A 9,080-nucleotide genomic window follows, 5' to 3' on the forward strand; every position below is an offset into this window, starting at 1 on the left:
GTTCTGAAATGACAGATACGCTCTCATGTGCAATGTTGACGTGGTAATATTTCAAAAAAATTTAGCAAGTGTTCACGTGAAATATAATTTTTACTCTAAATTTCAGCTGTATTGGATCTGTGCTATTCAGAATTGAAGTCACTCATGAGAGGCTTTTTAAATATAGCGAAGCAGGTGGTGTATTTGTTTAGCTTTATTAAAAGAAAAATTAAAATTGGCATTAAAACAGATTAAGCAGCTCTACAGACTTATTATATTCAGAACCTGTGTGGAAATGTAAAATTTGCACCGATTGTGGAGGAAACCTCAGACTTTGGCAATTAATAGTTGACGTTGGGCTCCATGTGGTTTAATGAGGTGGAATCTTTAATATCAAGCCCATGTGACCATGTTATGATTGTCATGCCGCGGATAATATCCGGCAGTGACAAAAATCTAATGAAATCTGAGAAGCAGCAGTAATGAAGCTGGAGGAAAGTTCAGCCAGAAGGAGGATGTTTAAGGTCAGTCAGCGTGCAGGTTTCTCCTGAGCTGCACCTTCTTTGCAAAAACAAACCCTTCCATCTGCTGCAGACAATTCCAAGCAGGCTAAACATTCCCAAAACCTGCTTCCAGGAGCCGGCGTGGCTGATGATCAAGCCCGAACCGGCCTGCAGCTCCAGCACATCTGCAGCCACTGATGCAGAAATGTGAGAAGAATACAAACATCGCCCAGAAAAAAGGAGCTTTCTGTGGGATAAAGGGGCTTTTAATCTGCATCAAACATTCTCCTGCACCGCAGCCATTTATCACATTGATTTACAATCACAATCTCCCTCATCGAAAACCGATCGACGTTGTCGCGGGTGTTGTGGTTTGCTTGAGAAACGAGGTGGGAACGCAGCCTTTTAATCTCAGTTACGCACGGAAAACCCGAGTGAAGCGTCCAAACTTCCTGCCGCCGCCACCGTGTGACGCGTGAGGTTGAGGGTTGAACTCCCAGCTCCTACGGCTGCTCTACAGATGTTAGGTTACCATCACCGGGGGCTCTGCAGGGTTTGTTTAGGTGCATCAAAATGTTACATTTGCAATTTATTCTGTGGAAAAAGTCCTCAGTTTAAATTCTGAAATCAATTTTAGGGCTGGTTCCTGAGCACCTGCAGTGGTTTTCGGAAGAATAAAGCAACTGGAAATTCCTTCTGAAATACTCCATGAAGAACTTCAAATATTGACAGATCACAAGAGGGAATCTCTTTCTTCACCCCCCCCCCCCCCCCCCACCACCACCACCAAACCACCCAAAAAAATAAAAACACTTCTTCTTTGACTTTATTGAAGAGAAACAACAAAGAGAAACTGGTTCTCTCGTAGCCTCAGAAGCTTCTCCGACATTATCAGCTGATAAAAACATTTGAAATGGAATTAATTTAAATGTAATAAAACCTGTAAGCGAAGGCCAACGTCACATCCGATCAGGTTCACCGAGATGTGAGAAAACCTGTTTTAATCCACTGATAAAATAACAAATGTGGTCGGCTCAGACTCGGCTCTTTGTTTTAGCTCCCCAAACCATTCAGAGCGCTCGAGAACTTAAAAACTTTGAGTGTTGTCAGCGCCCCCTCACCTTACAGTGTGCTGCAAACACACACACACACCACACACACACACACACACACACACACACACACACACACACACACACACACACACCACACACACACACACACACACACACGAACAGCGAGAGAGAGCCCAAAGGGAAACAGCAGGATAGCGGAGAACACAGCATTTGCAACTGGAACGGTTCACCCGACAGGATTTTCTCCAAATCCTCCAATTCAATTTCTCCCTCCTGCGAGGGGAAGATGCTCCTCTCTCTCCAGCCTCATATCCCAGAGCTCTAGCATCAGCAATTTGTGTTTGCCAATCCATTACGACTATGAATATTTTAGAGGGAACATGGAGTCGGGGCGTCTTAGTCCGGCTCTTCACGTTGAGCTGCAGCTCAGAATAAACTCCAACACACGTCGATCGGTTTCAGGCGTTGATGCGGTCGTTCCACGTATTTTGACCAACACGTTTACCATCTACCGAGGCTCTTGGTCCTCACTGGCGGGTTTAGTTGGAGCAAAATGGAAGAACAGAAAGCGAAACATGACAGAAATAATGGGGAACTTAATGGGATTAAAATCCAACTACTCCCCAAACAGATGAGCTGACGGATGAGGAGAAGTTAGAAAATCCTAAAAACACATGTTGCTTTCCAAGCTCAGCAACATCTGCTCCGAGCACCAGGTCGAGGTCGAGCCTTAACTACAGCCCTCCCCTCCCAGAAAGCGTCGTTTTTTTAATCGATCTTACACCCTTCTGCTCCCTCACGAGCAGGTGTTTATCGCCCTTCCTGCCCTTCCAATCACAGAGGCCTGTAATCTGCCACAACTCACCTCTTTAATTTTTAAAGCCCCCTCATAGCAGCACTGATTCCCTCAGTCCATCTCCATCAGTGCAGGGTCAAAGGTCAGCATTCACAGTCGTCACCAAGCTCCAGTTCACACGTTCATACGCTGGTAGCTGAAGTAGGAACTCATATTCCCACATGCTGCAGGGCCCTTTTGGAGGTTTGAGAGGCTGACTGCAGGTATGGGGGGGCAGGGGGGGTTCTCTGAGGTACAACACTCTGTGATACGCTGCAATCGGATTGTTTGCTAGTCAGGTTACCGCGATAATGTGTGCTCGCTCCCTCCGGCGGCCTCGCGCAGATCAAGGATTCGACGCTATTTTTAGCATCAATGTCATTTCACCGTGGCACGAACGACCCAGGAGGAGGTTCCCCCAGAGTCCTGGCGTGATGTCACACAGGAACCGCCGTTGCTCCCGCACCCTCCAGTGGAAATGCCAACCAGATTACAGCACAACGGTCCAAAACGGACCGGAAATACAGCAGGAGCGCATCGCCATCGAGGTCGTGCTCTCATCACGGCTGTAAATATAATAGCAGTCGCTCATTAAAGCTGATAAAAGAGCGCGTCAGCAGCGGAGGGATGATGGATGAAATGAATAAATGAACTGCAGATCTGAAGCAAACAAAACTGAAGTGTAAGATTGTGTCTACAGGACGCGGACGTCCCCCTTCAGGTCTCATCAGTCCAGGTCATCATTTAATTTCTGTTTAGGATGGAAGGTGTTTTTAAAAACATAATCTCCTTTCACCAGAGGTATAAAACAATCATCATTATCAGGCACAGCGACACCCAGTTCAGACCTGTCACGGGCGACATGGTGCCTGCCTGATTGTGATTAGCAAAGTAATCAAAGATAATTGCGGTTCTGTCAACCTGTTCCTGCTGCACATCTCGCTCGGTCACATCTCTCAGGGAGGAGATTAATCCAAGAGCCTCAACCGTGCTCCGTCATCAGACAGATTTGTCTATTTAGTTCTTTTTTGGGGAAATATTCTCCAGATTCGGGAGCCAAACACCTTTATTTTGGTGTTATCTGTGTTCAGTCCGAGTTTCAGCATTTATAAGTAACATTGGGATAGTTTTACTAGTATTGTGAGGACCATTTTGTGCCTGGGCTTCATCAGCGACGTTCCTACCTTCATCCCGGCCGGTTGATCATTTTACGCTCAGCTTCAAATGAAGCCACAGATTTAAGTACTTGCCGTGCACAAACGTGTTATTATATTGTTATTAACTTTAATCACTAAAGTGTTTCCCATCTAAAGTGGCAGTTCTCTTGTTTGGCGCCACCTCACCAGTGTGAGCTTCTACAGCCAATTAAACATGATAATTATGACATTATAATGATACACACACACACACACACACACACACACACACACACACACACACACACACACACACACATACACAGAGCTTGTATCTTTGTTATTATGTTTGTGGCATTTTTCATCCTATATAGTCTATTAGTAGCTTTTGAGATAAAATCTTATGTTTTGAGTCCATTTCCCCAACACACTCATTACCTTACCGTCGTTCACCTGTGTCTACTCCTTGAAAGCATCTTCCTGGAGTGGAGGCTACCTCTGAACCATCTGTGACTCCTCTGCTGCTTCATTAAGATGTTGCTGCCTTTGCAACTTTGTTTTTAAGCATTCGCCATGAAACATTGTTGCTATTATTGGATGTATGACGGCGTACGAGCAGGCGGCCGTAGCGGAGTAGCCAGGATGTGTCCACCAGCTCCGGCTGTCAGGAAACGACGTTAGTCAGCGTGCACGTCTCTGTAGGCCCATGATTGACGAAGAGCCTGATGATAAAAGTAGTAATCACCCTGCCAGAGACTGAAGTGGATGCTGTTGTGAAAACCTGGTGTTTTCTGTGTGGGTTCACAAACAGCTGTTATTAGTGTGTGTGTGCGTGTGTGTGTGTGTCATCAACACCCCCTTGCCCAACTGCCAATCCATCAAGATGCTCTATGACAATGTGGGAAGTGTGTAAGAGTGTGTGTGTGTGTGTGTGTGGATGGGGGACCTTTGGGTTGCCATGTGTTGTCTGTTACTACAGCAGAGCGAGAGTGTGTGTCAGAGGCTTGCGTAGATGAGCTCCCGAGCAAGTGTGACATCTTAAATTAGACAACATTCCTGGCCACAGAAGCGCTCAGCCCTGCCAAACACACGGCAGACAGCGCCATTCATGTGTGGCAGACTATGACAAGACACACACGCGTACACACACTCGCGCAGACGCGGTGACTCATACGTCTTAATTAGAAGCTAAGCAGCAGCGTGTTAGCATTAGTGAGGAGAGACAAGCCTGTCACTGCAGGCAAATGAGAGAGCGCGATTGGGCACACGTGCACGAGCATGTGAGGCAATTTCAGGGCCTGAAGTCCAATTAATTCAATACCTGCAGAACTCTGATATGTGAGCTGAGGTTGGAATATCCAGGCTCACATCAACACACGTGCAGGAAGCTTAGGAGGCAAAATGTGAGTATAATGACACAGCGCACATGTGTGTGTGTGTGTGTGTGTGTGGTAAAGTGAACACTCTTAATATGATGTGTAACACTAATATGACTGGCTGGATGGTTGCACTGGTCAGTGGCATTTTTCGAAGTTCATGCAATGCTCACACATGCGCGTGGGCGCACACACACACACACACACACAACACACACACACACACGCACACACGCACGCAGATGGTGGCATTTGGTCAGAATTGTGCTGGGGATTTGGGGTGGGGTGTTCACTGACGTCCTTGTTGCCATGGGGATGAAATGACCTTAAAAGGCTCCTCGTGAGGGAGGTATGGGGGAGTTTGACAGATCAGTTCACCTTAATGTCAAACAAAGACACAACTATTTAAAAGGAAGTGAAAGACAGACTGTGCCCACGGAAGTCATGGCAGGAATTCAAGTACTCCTGAAATTATGAGAAGGTCAAAGGTCATCGTAAATCCCCAACTGGAGGATGTTCATGATACCGGGAGCCGAACTCCGACAGTGACGTCCACACCGCCCACTTCCAGACCAACACAACCCATTTTGCCCCTGACTCCTTCCTCTCCAACTTTTAAAACTTTTCTCTCTATATATTGGCAATTCTGCTCCACCTCTCCGTCCTACCCCCCCCCCCCCCACACACACACCCACGCACACACACACTGATGAGCTGAATGCTGCGCCACTCATCAGATTGCCTGCCTCTCCTGTCCTGCTTTCTTTAACACTTGTAGAAATGACCTGACACATTCAATCCCAAGTTATTACACAGATGTGCCCACTCTCTCGCTCGTTCTCTCTCGTTCTCTCTCTATCTCACACACACCGAAACGTGTACACCCCCAGTAGGACATTTTACACATACATGCACAAGCACACACACCTCCCCATTACAGGAGCCCAAATGAAAATGAATTATGTATCCTGCTTGGCCACTTGTAACAAGCTTATGATACATTGGCTGTTTCCACACAATTGGGCAGAGAGAGAAAAACATATGAAATTGGAAAAGTGGTGAGACAGACAGACAAACAGAAACACACAAACACACACACACCATCATATATTAGGGATGTTATTTCAAAGATTAGCTTGCGCACATGGAACTCCTTACATCAAATACTGTATTTGATGAAACCCTGGCCAACTCCTCCACAGCGCTCACGCTCCACCAAGGTCATTGGCCTCCCCCCAGGCTTAAGCATTCCCCTTGAATCCCCCATAATCCTCAGTGTTTAAGCCTGAGGTACAAATACTTTCTATTCAACCTGCACAAAAGTGTCTGCTAATACGTAGAAGCTTGTGCATTTGTGTATGTATGTGTGTCCTGGTGTGCTGCAGGGAATCTGTGAGTGTATACCTGTGTGCGTGTGTATGCATGTGCGCGCGCGTGCACGTTCTGTGCAGGGATTTATGTTTAAAACCCATCCGTGTTTAGTATTCCTGCCGCCACGCGTCCTTGCATCCCCGTGCTTATTATTTCCTGCTCTGTTCTCCCTTTTCAGACAAGACAGCTGATGAGAGGACGGTATAAAAAAGGGGGAGAGGAGATATAGGAGGAGGCAGAGTGAGCAACAACACGTGGGCATTGAGATAAAGATTGGAGTAACTTCAGTACTCTTGTGTTCATTCTATATCAGACTTAAATTGGACCTCGGCCTTGGCCAAACCCACCCTCAGCCGTCTAATATCACAGCGTCACGTGCGCTTTTGTTACATAAACTAAGTCATTTTGCGGTGACGTTCGGCGACAGGACTTGTGCTTTTATTCTAAAGTCAGCTCAGTCGTCACAGGCGATTAGTTTCAGGCAAACGCGGAGGAAGTGGCAGCAGCGTCAATTGAGTCCAGACAAAATCTAATTTAAGGTGTTTTCAGGCTGCTGTCCCCCCTCCAGATGGTGAACTTTTTATTGTGGGTGGACCTCAAAGCAGAGTACAGACAAGAGTTTTAATAAAACCAGTTGGAGTAAATAAACCAATAAGCAGCACACAATCAATCAAATGCCCATTTTGTGAGGTGGCAGGTGAAGGTTTTCTGTTGGGTGGTGAAAAAGGCTTTGTGCAGCTCTGCTTTCTCTGCACACTTCAAGAAGCTGAGATCTTTTCATTCATGGCGTTCAGAGGAAAGATTTGGACCTCGCCGCAAACACAAATTCTTCATTAATGTCAGCTTTTGTTGTCAGAGGTGTTGGATCAAGAGCTGGAATCCAGTGCAACATAACTATCCAGGATAGTTGACAGAGCGACCGTCCTCCATTAACGAACATAACTAACACAGTAAAAGTAGGATTTGACCCATCAGGAGCAGGAACGAGATCAGAACCACACTCTAGATCATAGGCTTCAAACTCTGGCCCGCGGGCCAAATTTGGCCCGCAATGTAATTATATTTGGCCCGCGAAGCCATGCCAATTGACTATTATTGCTTAAAGCGCATGTGCTAATAGTACAAATACCAGAATGCTCTGCTGGTGTTTTGGTGTGAAAATCCATACTCCACATCAGCTGGTGGTGGTAATGCACCAATTTGTGGCTTGCCAACCACCAAGAAAGAGAAAGTAGTCATAGCGACCTTATATGCTAATGCTAATTGTGGCACTACCCCTCTGAAAAATGATTAAAGGCAGAAAATAGGACCTTTCTGAACAGGTAGGAGGCAGAATATCTGTTGAGATATGTAAAAGATGTACCCGTCTGTCTTGTATGTGGAGCCAATGTTCATTACAAGGAGAACAACAGCAGATGAAGCTATAAACGCAACACCAAGACAAGCACAAGCACCTGGAAATTACTCAAAGGTGCCAGAAAGTAGAAGAGATGCAAAGGCATTACATTTACATTACATTAACTTACAATGGCAAACGATTACTGTTGGAATTTAATTCAGAAGGCTGCAAATAAAAAGAGAAGAAATGAATGCCAGTGATGTGTGCAGTAATAAATTATATATTGTATTGTGTGAAGCTTTGCTTGTTCCATGTTCAGTTGTTGAGCAAAACTAGTTTGGGTCCATATCAAAAGGTTCCGTATCATAGCTAGAGGAAGATTATTTCAATAAATATCAATGTTGGCCCGTGACTTTGTCCCAGTTTTGAATTTTGGCCCACTGGGTATTTGAGTTTGACACCTCTGCTCTAGATCATACTAAGCTATATAAACCAAGTTTCAGAAGTGGTTGTGAACTTATAGAGAGCATTAGCAGCTCCGCGGTGCAGCCCAGTTCCGTTTCAGGGTGACTGGAGTGCACGTGGAGGATGGAGACCACTGGGTCTGCACAATGGGCCCAACAGGAAGCTGACAGGAGCATCTCTACCCAGGAACTGTTGAGCCTTCTCACTCACTGCTCCACATTCTTCTGTCTGGATCAACTGTCTGTGAGAAACGTGGCGCTGATTGAATTGATTCAAATCATCAAAGAGATTTCAGATATCCACGTCTACCATCATCTCACGTTTGAAAAGCTACGAAACCGTAGAAAAAACGTTCCCGCCAGGAGGAGAAGCGGCACCAGTTTGCTCGTGCGGATGTTCTGTAATCACTTTACCTGCTGTGGCGTCATTTTAATGTCAAGTGTTTTGAATTTTCAGTGTGGGGAAAATAAACCATCATGCAATAAAGAGACGTGCGTTACAGAAGAGCAAATGTGAGTATTGTTTTATTTTATTTTTTTAAATCTTTTTGTTCTGCTGAAGCGTTGGCCGCGCAGGAGGCTCAGCTTACAATCACTGCTTTCCAAAAGGGTGCTAAAATTTAATGTAAATTGTTAATGTACCTAACTCCTGTTTTTGCTGTGGGGCAGCGTATTTTAATGAGCATGTAGTGCATGTTTGTGTGGGTCAGTAATCATTATAATCCACAATAGGTTCAAAGTCAACACCAATATTTGGTCTCCAGGGTGCCGCTCACCCCTGCTAGTTAGATGAAAAAGGCAACACAAGAGTCAGGAAGTAAAGGACCTCACATAAAATCAGGCATAATAACATCCTTGACTACATGCTGGAAGCAAGTATCACTGAACAAAACCTCTCTTCAGACCACGTTTATTCGTTGTACGTTTTATTACTAAAATGAAAAGCATTTTTAAAAAATTGCTAAAAGCCGAGGGTCAAAGTCGTGCTCATACCTTCCTAC

Source organism: Takifugu flavidus, chromosome 4 (assembly GCF_003711565.1).
Source record: "Takifugu flavidus isolate HTHZ2018 chromosome 4, ASM371156v2, whole genome shotgun sequence".
In the NCBI taxonomy this organism is placed as follows: domain Eukaryota; kingdom Metazoa; phylum Chordata; class Actinopteri; order Tetraodontiformes; family Tetraodontidae; genus Takifugu; species Takifugu flavidus.